Source organism: Amaranthus tricolor, chromosome 7, assembly GCF_026212465.1.
Source record: "Amaranthus tricolor cultivar Red isolate AtriRed21 chromosome 7, ASM2621246v1, whole genome shotgun sequence".
NCBI classification, from domain to species: Eukaryota; Viridiplantae; Streptophyta; class Magnoliopsida; order Caryophyllales; family Amaranthaceae; genus Amaranthus; species Amaranthus tricolor.
This window is the reverse complement of record NC_080053.1, coordinates 12,981,909-13,001,961: the sequence shown is the minus strand read 5'-3', so window position 1 is coordinate 13,001,961 and position 20,053 is coordinate 12,981,909. Positions and strand designations below refer to the sequence as shown.

The 20,053-nt window shown below is 33.3% G+C and overlaps 1 pseudogene; it reads right to left on the bottom strand.

Moving 5' to 3' along the window:
- Positions 1-952: 952 nt before the first annotated feature.
- LOC130818786 (ABC transporter G family member 32-like) lies at positions 953-15,958 on the bottom strand (annotated as a pseudogene).
- Between the last annotated feature and the right edge of the window lie 4,095 nt (positions 15,959-20,053).

The following is a 20,053-nucleotide window of genomic DNA, read 5'->3' as shown; positions in this document are numbered from 1 at the left end:
TAACTTTCTGTCTTGCTGCTCGACCAGATATGTGATCCGCTCGACCAACCCCATTTTGCTCGACCAGTCGAGTGGAGAGCAGCAGGGTCCCTGTTTTTCTTGCACGATAAGTCATACGGGATTATACCATTATGGGCTTTTGTCCTAGCACTTGTACATGACTTTTAGTATAAATAAAAATCCCTAAGTGGATTCTAACCCTAAGCCAAACACAAACCCTTCTCTTTCTCTTTTTTTCTTCTCCAAGTGTAATACTCCATTGTATGAGTTCTTGAGAACTCCATTGATTCTTCACATAAATACAAGCAAGCGAACCACCACCGAGGACGTAGACCACATTGGGTGAACCTTGTAAATCTTTTGTCTTTGTTTATTGCATTGTTTCTTATTGCTTTTTATTGCTAATTTATTGAACTCGTTGTTTCATTGCATAAAAAACCTCTACCTTTGGTCTTGGTGTTTTTAGGGATAAAGATTGAAACTTTAGATCCTAGTATGCTTAGTATTTCAAATCATATACATACATTAAATACATATTATAATAATTAAAATAACTTGGCTTATTTATAACAAGCGAGTAATAATGATTGGAGTTGTTTCCAAAATAATTGACTTCCAGTTTGACTATATTCATGCATAGTAGAATTAGAAATTGGACTTTGTTTATGCATATTACGCGTGCAACAATCATTTGTATTAGAAACGGTAATGCAGGCCCTGAAATATCCATGCTTATATCGTTTACCAATCAGTAGGATAAGATAATTTAGACAGAACTTCTGTTATATACTCCTTAAACATGAGAACTCCCAAAAACTAGCCGAATGGACTGCCACTCGCTTATAGACCTAATTGATGTGAGACACGTCTCATATCTTGCAATAGATCATAAACAATGACCGGCTCTAACACGATTGATATAAACAGATGAGGAAAATATGTTTTTTAATGATTGCTATCAAAAACCATACAAGCTATGACTTATCATACTACTATCATGTGCTAATGTCATCTGCTAGGCACATGCTCATAAATATCCTATAACAGCTTGGATCTTTCATCTATTAGTATACTACAGTTATGAATGTGTTTGTTTACTACTGTGTGTATGTAGCATGTGTTAGACATTTAAGATCGTAATAAATGCAGTTAATCCAAGAACTATAATATGTTGATCCAATATTATCTAGCTCCTTCATCTCCTTAGGAAGTTGAAGTATTTGATGGCGAAACCAAAACAAACAGCAAACACCACACAGAAACTGGGTACAACTGCAGCAGCAATGACTAGGAAATCATGCTTGTACCCAAATTGATCCTTCAGTAACTGCCTTACAGGTACTGATTTAATTCCGTCTGAGAGCTTTGCTGGGTCTTCTATGGTCCCGTATTGAGATGTTAGAAGGCCGTACAAACTCCATGCTATCGGGTTTGCCCAATAATACCATCTCCACCACACCGGAATCCTCTGTATCAACAAGAAAGGATCATTTTACAAGTCAAGCAATGCAGAACTTAAAAACAGCAAATTAGACAAGCTCATCTTCGTCTTATAGTAATCATCTAAAAATAGCAAATGGTGTTTTAAGCTACTTTACATGCTAATTAACATATAGCAAGTTTGAAATCGTGAATCAACTAGCTTTGATGATTGATGATACATTTTTATTTATTTGGGTCAATGCTCGAGAATCTTTACAACAGAGGACGGGAAACAAAATTAATCGTTCTTGTAGGTGGTGAGAATCAAGCTCTTGTCACAAGTGTGAATGGGAAATCCATCAATGAGTGTTGGGTTTTGCATAATATTCCAAAAATGTGAATTTAATGCTGTCAAATGTGTAAAATAGCTTTACCAAGCCTATATAACATATCGAAGAAAGAAAGCTTTAATAGAGTAATGGAGTATTGAGTAGTACCATCTCAGGAATCATGAATCCACTAAAGAGGTTCCACATCATGTAGAACGGAGCAGAAATGATGGCAGCAGCATTATGGTTAGGAGTAACCGCAATAGTCATCATCCCGAAGAAGGTGAAGTACAGTAATGTGAAATACATAAAGTATAGATACCAGAAAAACTTGAGGAAGTTCCACTCAAATGATGCGGTGAAGTAGAAGATGCCGCTGTAAATGACTGACTGTAGGAATACATATGGGAACTCTATTGCTACCTGTTTCAGAATACAGAGAATATGAACTTTTTCTGCTTAAATACTCGTCAATTATTCTTAATATAAATGCAAAGCGTATGAGAAATTTAGATGATGCACCTGAGCAGATGCAAATGCAAGAGCAGAATACATCCTTGCTGCTCTCTCTCGGTAGGAAACACATCGCTCCACCGAGACAACTGGCTGCACAGCAGTGGCGTTTGTTATTCCGATAAAAAGGACTGCTGCATACATCGATCCCATGGCATTAAAGATATCTTGCTGGGTTTCCCTGCGATATTTTTCATTGATCAGTTTACTTATTGCAAAACCAATTAGCCATATGTAGTTTTTTTTTTTAAGAATCGATGATACAGCTTTTCAATTTATGTTGAGCAAAGCAGAAAGAACCTTTTAGAGCCAAACTTCCAACACATTGTTCCAAACATCAATGAGATGATGACGGTGTACAAAAAACGAACAGCAGTGTACTGTGGGTTCCTCCAATAGGACAGATATTGTTTCCAAAGGCAAGTTAAAAACTGGGAGAGGAATGACCGGGAATATTTAGTAGGGAAGCATATTTCAAGAGAATCCAGGTCTGGTTTGCTGAGGCGTTCAACCATTAGTTTGTTTTGCCTGAATAAGAGATCAGATATTGTAGGAATCAGGAATGTAATCAGGAATTATGTGCTGTACCAGTTTTACTACCTGAACAGAGGTGATGACTGGTAAACTTCAGAAAAATCGATTCCTAAGCGACTTTCTTCGGCGGGAGATGATATATCTAGAATCCAGGCAGCAGGATTGTAGCCAGACTGGATCCTCGGAACTCCTTCAATTGCCTATCAAAACAAAGGCAAGCGTCTCAAATAATTGATTTACGAAGCGGTAATTAGGTAATGACATTGTTAGTGGTAACTTGGGGAATAAGTTAGTAATAAGTGGTTCTTTTATTATAAATTGGGGGGATTAGGGAGTTCTTTATCATCATGAAATTAGTAAACACATTGTTAGTGAGTTTTAGAATGAATGGGGAGATCTCAAGCGTCTCAAATGACTTGATTTATCGTTTCTTATTATGTTTTTAGGGTTGTAATCGTTCTTTAATCATCAATTCTATAATAGAATTTCTCTTTGTCTCTTTTATCATTTTATTTCTATTTTACTATTTTAGTCCAATTGGTCAGTTCATAGCACAAGCATGCATTAACATAATTCCTTCAAGCTAAAAGGGATTTCCGGGGACAAGTAGAGTCTCATCTCACCTCGAAATACTTTATAAGCTCACGAGATCTGTTTCCAAGGGGTCCAGCATAAATTAATTTTCCACCATACTTCATCAACAAAACCTGTACACAAAACCCACAAGAGAAAAGGTGAGAGGACTTATACAGTCATTCAAGTAAAATCAACTCACACGCAATCCTTGCTGCAAGACAACCATCAGAAAATAGAAAGAACATGGAGAGTAACCAAGAAAGATATAGGTTGGAATGGGGAGGCAAGAGGAGAGGAAAGATAGACCTCATCAAAAGACTCAAAAATATCAATGCTTGGTTGATGAATAGTGCAAACGATTGTCCTCCCAGTGTCAACAATATTCCGCACTGTTCTCATGACGATGGCAGCAGCTCTGGCATCAAGCCCAGATGTAGGCTCATCCATGAATACAATAGAAGGATTAGCAACAAGTTCAACAGCGATTGTCAACCTTTTCCTTTGCTCGGTGGAAAGTCCATCAACACCAGGTATACCGACCAAAGCTCCACTTAAAGAGGTCAGCTCCACCAGTTCCATAACCTCATCCACATATATCTGCACATCATATGCATTAGTCGCCAACAGTGAAACATAATTTGCTAGTTAGTTCGCCTTTTGAATTCGCAATTCGCTCAAAATGGCTCAAAAATAGCGTAAAACCGTCCTTAATTTGCTTTTTTTGATTCGCGGTTCGTGAGGTGACTAGCTAATCATGTGACACTGGTAACTAAGTAGAAAAATATATCTTAATATTTTTTTACAAATAGATTATAATCATGGAATTTTTGGAACTCACTTTTTGTGTTTTTTGATCAACTTGAGAAGCAAGCCGGAGCCAAGCAGAAAAAAGAAGTGATTCATGCACTGTTAAGCATGGAGAATGATTGTCATCCTGCTCACAATATCCCGAAATCCTTGCAAACGTTTCCTGCTTTTTAGGATAACCGCCTATGTATATGCTCCCTTTAACGATTCCACCCGTTTTTCTACCTGATAGGACATCCATGAGTGTTGTTTTTCCAGCACCGCTCACACCGACCAATGCAGTAAGGATGCCAGGTCGAAATGCCCCCGTGACACTATCCAATAGCTGTAGTTTGTCCTCCATTACACAGTGTTGTTTAAGTTCCTGGGGAATATGTTTGATAGTGAGAATACCAAAATGTAAGAAATCCGTAATAGCGATGAAATGGGAGAAGGGAGATACCGCAGGGACATCCACATAGTAGCTAACATTGCTGAACGCCATAGAAAGTGGTTGGAAGGGTAAAACCATACCTCTCTTTTTTAAGTCTTTTCCTGCAAGACAAGTTCAAGGAAAAGATGCAGGCAATGAGCATACCAAATGCAATGGAGCAGTGAAGAAGACCGAGAGGAACTAACCTGTAAATGAGAATGAGTGCTGCAAAAACTCTCCTAGTTCAATATTGGCATTTTCTTGCTCCTCTTCTTGATTCCTGTGTTGGTTCTTATCCTTGAATATAACAGATTGATGCATCCCAAGGGCTTCATTCAGCATTCAAACAGAGGATGTTACTTAACATATTAACAAACATGCAGTATTCTTAAATATGGAAATAACGTCTCCCCAAAAAGACTATACTTTTACGTTTGTCTAGCAGATCTTTGAACTATTCACTATAGTTTTCCGAAACCGATAGCGCGAGGAAGGAAGGGTGAAGAAAACTAGGAATGGGGAGCTAGGAAAGATAGGCTGGAAGACATTCAACTTACGGTTCAGGTATGTCAAGAAAACGGTGAAGAGGATATTGAATAGAATTGTATATCCGACTAATGCAACAACACCAATCCAATACCAATAACTCTGGGGAAACAAGCTTCTCGTCTTCAATAGCATCTCGCCTAAAGATAATGTGCTGTTTTCAACCTTCTGCAGTTTTGAAAAGCTTACAGTAGTTAATATGAGCTACAAGATATATCAGACGTTAACTTTAACCGTCTAATTTTACAATGTGGAAGGACGAAAAAACAACTTGAAAACGGACTGGATGTCCAGGACTTTATCTGCACTCATTCTATGATGATGTGTAGGACTAATCAACAAAAAAAAGGGTTGACATGAACTAGCTACCTTGTCCCAAGAATGTCCAAGGAATTCATTGACAGAAGCTGCATTTTGAGCATACATCAACGGAGAAATCCAGTAGCCCCAGATCCACCACTTGGGAATGCTTTCTGTAATGCGAAGAAACGTCAGTGAACACAAGTCTCACAAAATGTTGTAGCACAAAAACAGCATTCAAATTTCACCTCTTGAAAGAATAAATCCACCGAGAGCCATAACAACTAGCATTGCAAAAGAGCCAAAAGTGTTGGCAACTACCAGGTTTCTTCCTAAAGATGCCATTACTCGGAAGAGGCATATAGACATTTGGTGCAAAAGGAAAAATAACAAAAATTGCTTCAGGCATCTGCTCAAATTCAAAATAAGATAAGACACATCAAATCAGTTAATGAAAATTATGTTTCTCCGGCACATGGTACTTGCCAGTTATTTTAACTATTCATGTTTTGATCATCTTGTAAATGTGGGAGAAAGAGCGCATTACCTTGTTATATCAGGATCAAATCCAACCAAATAATAAGTTAATCCTACCCAAATAGCACTCTCAATAAAGGAAGATGGAATGCTCAAAATCCAAGAAGAAAGTGTGTAAACCCAGCATGGATAGAAGCGCAAGTCTCTGTGCTTGTAAAGAACTGGAAGCTTTTGTATCAACATAGGAACCTCCATGAAACCATTGAACAAAGTCATAACTATTGAAAAGTAGATAGCTCCAAGATAAACACCTCCATCCTCTAGTGTGTTGTGATGCATACTTTTCCGGAAAAATACAGTTACAATAATGAGAGTGATCAAAAGAAGCTGCAAATGGAAAGCCATCCGCCCAATATTAATGTTAAAATGGCAAAGACATGATTTAAGAACATATGACAAAACTATATCATCCTGGTTAACCCTACAAGAAATAGGAATATTACGAAGTCTGACATTTAGGAAAAGATTTCACCTGGATATATTTGAATATATACAGAAACGAATTCCGTTTCATAAGCAAGGTTTGCCAGGAGAAAACAATCTTTAGTAGCTGAATCCTATTAAGACCATATGAGGACTTTGATAGAACTGATGGATGATTTCGACGTTTATCAAAAGGAGTTGCAAGATCCCGAGATAATCTATATCCATGACGAAATGACCTAAAAGCTTCCACAAACTTTGCCACTGGAACATATTGATAATAGCAACCAGGGAACCAGTACTGTCTTTGGTCCTTTGCAGATATTACCTGTGTCAACATGTGAAGAAATTGATACTCCATATTGTTTACCCCTACATACTTGAGTCATCATTGCATACCTCTTGCAGAAAATCAGCAACGTTCTTTCTTTCGGGACATTTAAAGCCCATATATGTGAAGAAATCAAGAGCACTCTCACGCGGTCCTTGATAAACAATCTGGCCTTCACACAAAAGAAGAACATCATCAAAAAGCTCATATGTTTCTGGATCTGGCTGTAGTAAGGATACGACAGTGGTTCCTTCCAGTGCACGGGTGGAATGCCAGAGATATTTGATGATTCGATGTGTAGTTGAACTATCTAGTCCCGTTGAAATTTCATCCATGAAAAGCACTCTGGATGTGCCCACAAGTAATTCTCCTGGGTTACAGATTACCTATTGTCAGTCTGTTCAATTTCAGCGGCAGAGATTCCTTGAAGCCTTAAACAGGCGTGAAGCATAATAGCATTACAGATTACCTGTTGTGAGTCTCTTCTTTTGGCCACCAGAAATTCCTTTGAGCATTTCATCTCCCACTACTGTATCTCCACAAGCCTCCAGTCCTAGAATCTTTTTACACAAGTCATTAACATGAGGAATATATACACCTATCCGCTTATACGAAAGAGTAATATGTAATCTTTAAGGGGAGATACATAGGCAACTATTCAACCAACATCATACCTTCATAATATATTGTGCGTGTAGACTTGTTTTCTGCTCTCCTAGTGCAAGGGCCTATAGAAATATAGTACAGCGGCACATTGTCAGTTCAACCATTATAAAGGGACGTTCTAAATTAGTTGAACAAACCTTAATCAATATGTCAAGATCTTCGTCAGGCTGTGTCCCGTTTCTCTTTTCTCTCCTCAGAAGTTCTAAAATCATATCTGTAGCATTTATTTAGAAGTAATCATATCTGGACACATAGTTGGAAAATACACAGCAATAAGGTGTAGTGTGTGCAATTGGATTTAGCTAACCATATTCAAACCCATTTCCTTGGCAATGTTCAGAAAACTCCATAGTTTCTCTAACTGTCATCTCTGCCATGTGCCAATCTCTTTGACTAACATAAGCAGAAGTTCTCTGAGGAACGAATTCATTTAGTTCATATCCATTGTAGCTTATTTTCCCCGATACCTTCAAATAGTACAGAATTGGTGCACAGATTAGAAAGGATAATGATGATAAACAACCATTTCCTCCTGAATCAAATCAGAAGGAACTGCATCCAGATAATGCACTTTCAATGGTAAACAAATATGGATATGATGATACAGAAGTTTTCCTACAAGAAGTGTTGGAAGCTAGTTCAATCTTTTATTTTCCACAATTAATTTATATCTTTCACACACATTGAAAAACATGTGACGTTGTATATAATATTTTTGCTACCAAGAATCAATTGAAAATAAACAACATGGAGTATTTGTTATCACTAACAATAGTAAGATTGTGTACACCCAACCATCCAAATCCCGCCTAGGTGACAGTCATAGCTTTGGTACAATTATGGCATGAATGAAAGTACTCAGGTGGAAAAGCAAAGCTCACAATGCAATACCTTTAATCCACTTCCAAGACGCCCAGCAAGAGCCAAAAGTAGAGTGGTCTTCCCAGAGCTTGGAGGACCCAAAAGCAATGTCAACCTATTAAAATAAAGCAGGAAAAACAAGGTTCTACTGAATACTAGTCATTGATGGCCAATTAAATAATAATATTGAATGCTTATAGAAATTTTACCTTCCAGGCCTTATAATGCCACTAACATCTTTCAAGATAGATAAATCAACCCTTTTCCCACGAAAAATGCCAATCCTTCTTAATAAAGCCTAAATAAGTTGGTTTTAATACAAGTGGAAGTTAGTTAATCTAAGACTAGAATCTATGGCGCGAACTTAGAAGACTTATTACCTCACTCATATTAAAGATGGAATTGGGAATTGTAGGCAATGCTCGCTTTCCAACATGGACAAGAGCATTCACCTTCAAATGCTCGAATCGCACCTCAACCTTTGGAAATTCCAAACCTACACTGTAAAACCACAATAAGAAAGCCAATATGTATAGAATCTCATTACACATAAGACACAAACTACATGATATACTCCACTTAAAATAGCACAAAAAACAATCCACCAAAAAGAAGATTACACTTTGACAAACTATTTATTTATACAACGCCAACACTTTAAATCAAATAGTAGCCTAAAAATGTGTAGGATAGGAAATCAACAACTCCTAATATTCGTTACAGGAATGACACAAATAAAGTAGTAAATTACTCCTACATATTGATGAAAGTATTCCAAAGTAACACAACAATTGATGAAAGTATTCCAAAGTAACACAACAAAACAGGAACCCAATAACATACTATCTTTAATTCATTTTAAATCAAAAAAATTATTGCCATTTAGAGCGTATAATGGTTATTGGAATTAATAAATTAATCAAATGAAATAAATTAATTAAATAAATAATTGATTGGAAATATCCCAAAATTGCAAAGTTACTAATTTTGTGGAAAGTGTTTTACACGGATCACGAAAAGGCTCGCGAGTCGCGAGTTTTCAAAGCAAAGTTTTTGTTTAAGAAAAAAATACTTTCTTCACTGGTCACAAGTTTGCGGGTCGCGAAGTTTTTCATTGGTCGCGACTTTCGTGCTGGTTTTTGCAATGTTCATTTTATTCGGTTTTGTTAATTATACCATAACTACCTACGGTTTATATGGTTATATTAACTGAATATATTGGGATGGATTGATCTATTATCGACATTGATTCGTGAATCGATGTTGCGGTTCATGAAGTGACATATTACTTCATGAATGGTTGTATGCTCTTCTATACATTTAGAAGACATGTGTAAGTTATTTCTTACATGAGGTATACATAGAATATACATGTATTTTCTAAATTCTTCTCCTCTCTAGCACTTTACATAGAGAACTTACAATCCTCGATTGTAAATTTCCGTTTCATCTTCCATTTAAGTTTTTCTCATATTGTTCTAATTTCCTTGTGGTAGGACTTTAGTGAAATTATTTGTATCGCAAAACATAATTCCGATATACATTCCCAAGCACCGTAGTAAGGTGGAAATGATGTTTTAGGAAGAGAGTCTCGCCTAGAATTTATATCAAGTCACAAACAAAATCTTCTTGTTACTATGTTCAGTAAATGGTGATTCCCGATGATGAAGTTCACATTTGGTGTATGTTAAGCAAAGGTTTGAACTAGTCATATGTTTTTATAACCTACTAAGTTTATGTAACCTTTTTTTATAAGTTTGAATATTAATTAAAAGTGACAAATTACAACAAAACTTGTCAATTTTCCTACAATAATTACGTTTACTCCTACTCATTTCTTCTATTCAAAATTTTTGATGGAAAATACTCCTACTTAGATTGTGTGTGAAGGAGAAAATGAAGTTATTATGTTATGATTATGATATGAGGTAGACCAATTATATAGGGTATACTGAGTCAAATACCATGATTGATAAAGTCTATAATATATTATCAGGCTTCAACCAATTAGATTAGTTATTTTATTAGGAAATTCCACGTGGTAACCTTGAGGTTTTGGGTTTTCCACGTGGTAACCAGAACTTTTAAAAAATCCACGCGGTAACTCTAAGGTTTACCTAATTATTCCATCGTGACCTTTTTGCACATAAAACGTTAGCAAACGTTAATTTCGAAGCTTTAAAGTTGTTGTATGTCTATTTATGCAACTCACTATTTCATAAGTCATCAATTTCAACCTTTTTCCCCAAAACATCAACCTTAACTCTACCATCTTTGGATTTGGGGGAAAAATATGATTGGGATGAAAGATGCTAGAGTTAGGGTTTATGTTTAGGGGAAAAAGGTTGAAACTGATAGCATTTGAAATGGTATGTCGCATAAATAGGCGTACAGCAGCCTTAAAGCTATGAAATTAATGTTTGCCAACATTTTATGTGCAAAAAGGTCAATGTGGAACAATTTTGTAAACATCAGGTTTACCATGTGAAATTTCCCTATTTTATTTATTTGGTCCTTCGACATAGAATGAAAGTGACTTGTGATATATATTAGCATCAATTTTAGTTAAATTGATCAAATACTTATTTGACATAATGTTTGAGCTCACGTGTAATATATTTTTATGTGTAGTAGAAAATATACATAAAACCCATCAAACGATATAGGTCAATCTTCACTTCTGAGTTTTCATTTATTACCAAGCACACCCAATTGTTCCCAATTTAATTTAACCTTACTCATTTTTCCTTTGCTTTCATTAATACTCCATCCTTCCCTATGAGAATGCACTCAGATTATTTTGGGTGGAATTTATTGAAAAGTGAAATTTGGATGTAGAACAAAAAAAATAAGTGGATGATAGAAATGAGTGGTTGAGATGGAGAAAGAAATTAAGTTTGTGAATGAGATTTAAAGAAAAAAAGTGGGGTCATTGCCAAAAAGGATGAGTGAGTCAAACGAAAATGAAAAGGGCTGCAAAATAAATATGTCTCTTTGCATAACACTCAAGTCTAAATCCCAAATAGCACCCCTCCCCCAAGAGGCCAAGATAGTTTTTGTATGACCTCCTATATTATGATTCTCCAACCTTTCTAATGTCTCATCCCCTCAAACCAAACACAAACTTTTCAATCTTAACCATAAAGTCTCATTTGCACCTTCACAACCCCTCCATAAACAAACACCATAAAATATTATAGCTTAAGTATATGAACTTAGATTTAACTTCGCTAAAAGAGACTCCCTATATGTCCTCTCATTTTGCACCACTTTTTATTTAATTTGTTCCACTGATTTTGCACCTTCTTATTATTTGGCAATGGTCTCACTCCTATTCATTAATCTCATCTACAAACTTATACTCTCGCTCCACCTCAATCACTCATTTAAGTCATCCACTTGTTTTTCGTTTTGTTTGCCAATACAATTTCTTTTTTCTACTATATCACACCTATTTTGCACTAGGTACAAAACGAAAGGGACAAAGTGGGTATTTTTTTGTGTCGCCCTTTTGACGCTAAGTTGCCAAGGCGATTGCCTTTTGTCGCGTTGCTAAATAAGTGAACTTTGACAAAACTCGACGTCAAAGCATCGTCAAAAGGGACGACGACCTTAGCGACTGCCTTTTTCATCACCACATTCCAGCAGATTTCAAATATTATAATAAAAAAATAGCAAACAGCCCAGGCCGTATTTTCTTCCCTTAAATATACTACATACATTTTAATCGTTAATTTATTTATTACTTTTATAATAAATATTAATATTTATTATTATGAATATTAATAAAATTTATTATGAATATTAATATTATTTATTTTTATAAAATATTATTTGTTCCTGTTTGCTTTTGTGGAATAATTAATTACAAATTTAATCTCTTGATTATGACTAATCAAAGATTAATGCTGGTGATATAGAAATCTGTCTTTGCAATCCTGCTAAGTTATGCAAATAAGACCGCTTCTGAAGATATTTGTTCCTGTAGGAAGTAACAAGGGGTTAGCAGGGCCCGGAATGTTTTTCTAGGGATTCATTCCGACGTCTAAGTCAGAATCAGTCTAATACAATTTGCCTAATAAGTGCTTCCAGCAGCACAGTGACTACAAGGTGGATTACTACTCAGGACTTTATGAAAAGATGATTTGTGTAAAATATTCCTTGTATCTGAAAATATTCTATTGAAGATTAATAAGAACAATTGCAATAACTCTCTTGTATTTATGATTATGCTTTTAATGTTCTTTTGAAAATCAATGTGGGTCCTTGAAATTTAGTTGTAATAACTCTTTTGCAATGAATTACTAAGAGTTCTCACGTTTCTTTTAACAGTATACATCAGTTACCTCATTTATGTGTCCCTTGAAGAGTATTTATAGTTTATCATTGTGCATGCAGAATGTTTCTTTTGATTTTTCATCAATCCTCGAAATTCCCTTGCATGTTTCTGTAGTTATCTTTTGACGTGTTGATTTCTCCTTCATTTTAATGGCTTTTCTTTTATTTTAAACAGCACTCCTCACTTCTTTCTTTAACGCGTGTCCCACTATCTTGTATTTAACTTCAACAGTGGACAACTGTCCTCATAATCGTACGTGATCCGTTCATGTACTAACATTCTTAATGTATATTCACGTCTTCTTTGATCTTATCAGACTCCCTAACATAAAGCTCCCAGATTTTAACCTAATCTCATTATTTCCCGTCAGACTAACTCTGATTTAATCCTCCCAGATGATTTTCTGCGAGAATTACTTATGACTAATATTTTACTCATACATTATTATTATTTGTTTATAGAAAAAATTATTCTGAATAATCTCATTTTTCGCTCATTTACTATGAATAATTCCACCTATTGATTACAGGTAGATAATCCCAACTTTGCACCCTATTTGTTCCAAGTGCTCCCTATATCTTGATGACTTGCGTAGCAGGTCATTTTATTAAAAAAAAAAAAAAAAAAAAAAAAAGAAAAATAATTTTTAAAAAAACAATAGAAAAAGCTCCTCCGTTCCCCTACCTCTTCTACCACCCAACCCCCCACCGTGCCACCACAGCCTCGCTTCATATTCCTCCACCACTGTCACCATCCGTCACCCCTTCAACAACCACCAATCTAAACCCAACCCCCTCTTCCCAATTACCTCGAAACCCAATTACAGCAACTGAAGAGATTTAATATGATTCATGAAGGAGAGAAAAGCTCAAACACAACAAAAAAATTATTTCCAGTCCTAGATTTCTGTCTAGTTAATTTTTGGACCCACTAGCATTAGGACTGGGACCCAACTGCTGTTTAATTTTTAAACCCGACCCACTAAGAACCCAGAAACATTAAACAAGCGTGAACCCATAATAATTGAACTAGAAGCAAGAATCAAGAGATGCAAGAAGCAAAGAAATTAATTGCAGAAAACGGTGCACCCACGAGAGCTCCCTGTTTTCACGCCAAACAAAGAAAGATGAAATCTTTGGTTAATGACGATACAATCGGCCAATCCAAGAACAAATTGAGCTTGCCGGAGTAAAATTAAACCAAATGAGCCAAGGACCCACGAATTTCGTTGAGTAAATTCACCTGACCACGCAAAACCCAATTGAAAGTTGAGCGAAAGCAGAGTAAAAAATTTCGAGAAATTTGTTGTGGAACAGTGAGAATCGAAATTTGGACACCAACAAGTTAAAAATGACAGAGCTACAAATCCAACGCAACAAGAATTACTGAATTTCGTTGAAACGAAGGAGTAGAACCCAATCGAATTTGATCTATTTTTGCGTTTTGTACTGCTGTGTTCGCGAGCAATTAAACAAGATCTTACATGACTATATTTTAACTTATAGACTAAAAATAAAATACAAATTAAGAGTGATAAGTAAATAGTGAAAAAAATAAATGGGACTAATGAATAGAATTTGAGAGAGTATTTATTATGAATATAATTATTAATTTATTATTAAATATTATAATCAATTTTTATACTTAATTTAAAATTTTTTTCTTAATAAAATTTGTTATATTTAAATTAATTGATATAGATAATACAAATTTAAATATAATTTTTCTTCTATTTTTGCATTATAATTGACAAAGAATTGGGGTATTATTAAACTTCGTCGGCCTTTTAATTTTATTGTCACCGCTTATATATTGAATTTTCAAGATTGCCCCTAATTATTTTTCAAACCTTCAATCTCTAATATCTATCTAAAAACTTTTTTCGCGCACTCATTGAACTAAAACAAGCTAAATCTAAAAATCGAATTACAATGGCCAACTAAAATGAGCATCAATATGATTGCGGAATCAATATGATTGTGTTAAAATTTGATACATGTTCACTCTTTTGGCTATAACTTTAAATAAAAAAATCATATAATTACAATGTTTGCGGCATTAAAACCTAAACTTCAAGATCTTTCCAATAATATATTATATGTTTAATTCTGATAACCAAACCATAATTTAGTTTCTTTGCTGGTTTAATTCCATGACAACTTAGTTCAAGATAATATTCACTATCAATTAATTTAAATATTTCACGAGTTTCTATATTAATGGAATATAATTATGGACATCATTGATTTATTTTCTCAATCTGCCCTGCATTCTTCTATGATGTTTTAATAGATGTATTTATTAACGCTATCAAGTCGATTTCAAATCACATTTTTAGGTCAAGTTCAAATTGTGTCTTGTGTGTACATCAAATTTTACATAATAATTGAAATCTATAGATATTTATATACAATTAAAATATGCTTCTTCTGTTCCTTTCAATTTGTACCTCTTTTCATTTTAGTTTGTCCTACTCGTTTTGCACGCTTTCTTTTTTTTTGCTATGACCCCAATTTTTTTCTTTAAATCTCATCCACAAATTTATTTTCTCTCTCCAACTTAACTATTTATTTCTATCATCAATTTATTTTTTGTCTTATTCTCCAACCAAATTTTACTTTTATATCACCTAAAATAAAATGAGAGCAATATCATAGCGGGAGTATTTATTTAAGATTTTGATAAATTTGTGTTGAAGAATAGTATTCTATTGATAAGTTTTTATAAATAAAATGCAATTATTGATACTGAGCAAATTGGAACAAATTTAATACCGTAAAAAAAATGCAAATGAAAACATCAAAGATTACAGATTAAAATCCATACATACAAAAAAATAAAAGTAAAGTCTTAAACACCCATGCAGATTAAAATTGATGCAATCCAAAGCAAAAATAAAAATTAAACCAACAAAGAAACTAAATTGTCATTGAATTTAACAACTTACGCAAGAAATCTGTGTCTTAATCTGCAGAAAATCCCTCAGGATTATCATTAACAGCAGCAAGAAGACGATCCAAAACAAGATTCCTGTCATCTTTACCGAGTTTAGTAATGTCAACTTGAGGAACATTCCCAGAAATGTTCTTAAAAAGAGAAATTCTGGCTTGAATATAAGAAGGTGAACTTTGTATAGCTGCCCATTTGAGAGCTTCTTCATCTTCTTCTTCAGCATGAGTTTGTGTTCCTGAGCTTGATGATTCTGCAAATGGGTTTTCAGTAATTTCTGGGTATTTCCACATTCTTATTATAAATTATTATTGTTCAGATAGAGAAAGAAATTAAAAAGGAGGAGAAATTGAAGAAGCAGAAAATGTATGCATAGAGAATTGTGCATGTTATAAAGGTTATTGCATTTGAATTGATGCTAAAATTTGAAGTACGTACAGTATTCTTTACTAAGTATTGAAACAGAAAAACAGTTGGGAAGTGGGAATAGTTGGTAGGAATGAAGGAGAGAGGGAATTGACTTAATAGTTTTTGGAGGGGAACAAACACTATGTAATTAATTGTTCAAGTTAAGTCAGGTATTAGTCAATGTTGGGGTTAATCTTTGACCGGTTTCTATATTTATTATTATTATTATTATTATTATTATTATTATTATTATTATTATTATTATTTTTATATAATAATATTGATCGGGATAAATGAATGAGAATCGAATACAAATCTTTTTTAGAAAATATGGTACTAATTGCTGCTATTTAGATAAGACTTCATTCTCAATTTTTATATTTAGTAGTCTCGTAAAATTGCAATATTTTCTTTTGATATTAATCCTACAATTAAAATGCATAGTTATTTTCAAAATGTTTTATATTATTTTTTTAAAATTTTCATTCACATTAACTTTTTTTATATTTGATTCAAATATTAATTTAATGACTTAAATTCTTGGATAATGACTTAGTTTTATTGTAAGACCACTTAAGTTTTAATTGTGGACATGCCTACTAAAGTCTTCATTCTGATTTTCCTAACAGGTTAATTGCACAAGGTTTAGTCAACTATTAGTTTAACTCAATTTTGAAAGTGAACTCATATTTTAATTTAATTTAATATTTTAATTTTCAGTTTTTAATAGACTCAAATCTAGTCTAAATAAAAATATCTCAAAAAGTTTATTTTAACAAAACTTATATATATAGAGAGCACACTAACAATTTGTTTATCAATTTTAGTCCTGAAAGTTTATGCATACCCATCAAATTCTACTATGAATTTTATGTCCTTATAAAATTGTCATCAAAATGATATTTTAATTATGTTATATAATTATCAATAACAAATTTATACGAAGAAAACTATATATTTTTTCCTTTTCGAAGATTATAATAAACTGTTTTTGAGGAGAAAATAATTGCGCTACTTTGTTTTATAAAATTAACAACAAACATATTTTTTCAATTAATACATTTTTTTATTTGATTTTAGCTAGAATACTACAATAACAATAATAAATTTATTATTGTTTATTATTTTAGTACTATTTTTCTTTTCTAATTAAATTACCTCTTAAGATTTATATCTTTGTGTACATTTGGTTCCGTTTTATTGAAACCTAACATTGATTTTATTTGAATTCTTTTGGATTATAACTAATTGTAATTTGAATGTTGATTAGGTAAAAAAGTCAAATTAAAATTGGTTTCATGAGTTGATTTTATGAAATTTAGTTATAATAACGTAAAAAAATAAAAACGAAATAAAGTTGGTTTGAAATTTCCTATTATTGATTACCATATGAAAAATAATGTTAATAGCTAAAATCAAAATTAAATTTATATTAAGGTTGTTTTATCAAATAATTTAGTTGCAATTTACAAAATAATGTGATAAGACTAAGAATGGTATGATTCCTTAACAACTAAAGTTTATTTTTTGCATGGAATAACTACAGTTAAATCATAATTTACGGCTTGTATTGTTTCCTTTTTAATTCTCATACCTAACATAAGGAAAAAAAAAATATATATATATATATATATATATATATATATATATATATATATATATATATATATATATATATATATATATATATATATATATATAATATATATATATATATATATATATATATATATATATGGCACAAAATTAATGCATGTTGAAATGCATTATTTCCATTTTCTTCCATGAGCGTTGAAATAGTGGGACTGCATGCATTTCCCAATAACTGTAAATTGTAAAACTTGTCCCTTTCATGCACTTATGACTTATGAGGCTAACAATCTTGTAAGGGATTCTCCACTTATAAGACAAATTCATATAATTAGTTTATTATTTTAATTAATAAATTTAAGATAATTATATGTAGTTTTTTTATTGCTATAAGTAATCACTCTAAAACTATAAAAAATAATTATTTTAAAATTGTAAATATTAATGTATAAGAGAATATTTTAAGACAATAAGTATATATTAGAATAGCCCAAAAGAAATAGTCTTGATCTGAGAATTTGCAAATTAATTAATAGTGGTTGAAGGTGTTAAGAGTTTCGAATTATTTGGCATTTAGGAAAGAAAACAATATTCTGGCGTAGTTTGATTTCCATGACATAAGTAGTCAAATGCTGCTCACCAATATCCAATTTGATTCGCACAGCGGTGTACGTCCAACGTTGCACTCTCTAGATCCTAGAAAGAAATTAGCAATTAGGTATCCAAAATCTTGAATTATATATTAGCTAGCTCTTTCTCCAAATTAGATTATAGGCAAAATATTTCAAATATACAAGTACGTACATGGACTTAGATTATTATGACAAACAAATAAGGGTGAATTTGATTAAGTTAAATAAAAGGGTTATTTTAGCTTATTTAGGAGTAAAAAGCACATTTAAATCTCTATGCAGACATAGATCCTTTAAATTTTAGAATCGTAATTAGAATCTTTGAATCGTATAGATTTGTACAATCGTAATTAGAATCGTACGATTTTACGATTTTACACGATTCTAAATATACTCCACAAAAATGCTAAATTGGGACATCAACTATATCCTTGAACCCTAGTTTCTATTTTTTTTTTGTTTTCTAATGATTAAATTGAGCCTCTTGACCATAACACTACAAAAAAACAGCAAATTTTCGACTGGACGAAATAGTCGTAATTTAGTCGGTATAGCGGTATACCGACTAAATTTCGACTGTTTCAGTCTAGTCGGCTCAAAATGGTCGGAAATCCTTGTTAATCGATATATTGGTCGGAATTCCGACTAAAAAGTTGGTGGTAGGAAGTTAGTCGGAATTACGACCAAATTTGATGCTAGGAATTTTGTCGAAAATTTCCGACTAATTACCTACTAAACATTAGTCGCTATATTCCGATAAGCCGGTAGTCAGAAATTGGTCGGAATTTACGAAAATCAAAATTCTCTTAATTTTTCAGAAAATTTTGATATTAAAATATTAATTTAAATTTCCGACTAACTTGATCTTGATCTTGATCTTGAAAAGTCAAACCTCAAAATTGACTTGATCTTTCTAGAAAAAAGACGGTTGTGGATTCCGACTACATTGCTACTAAAAGTTAGTCGGCAAATGGTCGGAAAAGTCAAACATGAAATTTGACTGTATTCAACCAAGAAAAGGCGACTATGTTTTCCGACTAAATTCCTACTATTTATTAGTCGGAATATAGTCGAAAAATTCTATTATTAAATAATTAATATGGTCAAATGTGGACAATGATATTGACCACATTTGACCAGAATTAATATTTTATCGATAAAATAAATTATCGATCAAACAAAACAATAAAAAGATAAAAATAAGCTCGAATACGGACGAAACTAAATTTATATACAAATTAACAAAAGCATAAAAGTATCTGTCAAATAAATTATACAATTCCAAATTTTTACCGAACACAATTCATCATAAGTAAACTTAAAAACAATGGTCTAGCTGGATGGTGGAGGCAGAGGAGGTTGTTGGAAAGCCGGGTTCTACTAGAACAGCGTGCGCACAAAGGATGGCAAATGGTTAACCCCTTCCCTTGTTTTGCGTTGCTCCTCCACAAGGGCCATATGCTCCTCCCTGGAAATGGTATTGTTGAGGCGATCATCTATTTGATCCAAGACTTTTCTGAAGATGATCTAGCCTCTTGTTAACCATTTAGGCCGGAGGAGGAGCGGCTTGGTGTTGGGATTGCGTCCTCACAAATTCAACATAATAATGTTGTGCCGCGTCACCAACACCATAGACAGCCTTAGAGGGCTTCTTCTTCCTTGGAGTCTGTGATTCGATGTTTTTAACGGCCTGAAAATAGGCGTCGTTCAAACGCTCGACAGGTGCATCTATAGTGGAGAGGTGCAATGAGGCGCTTGTGCTCATCCTAAACATTTAAACAATGAATTTGTAAAAATTTTGGCAAAGTTTCCTCTGTAAATTAACAAAAACCAAAACTTAAGTAAGCCCTGAATTTTATAAACCAATATAGATGTACA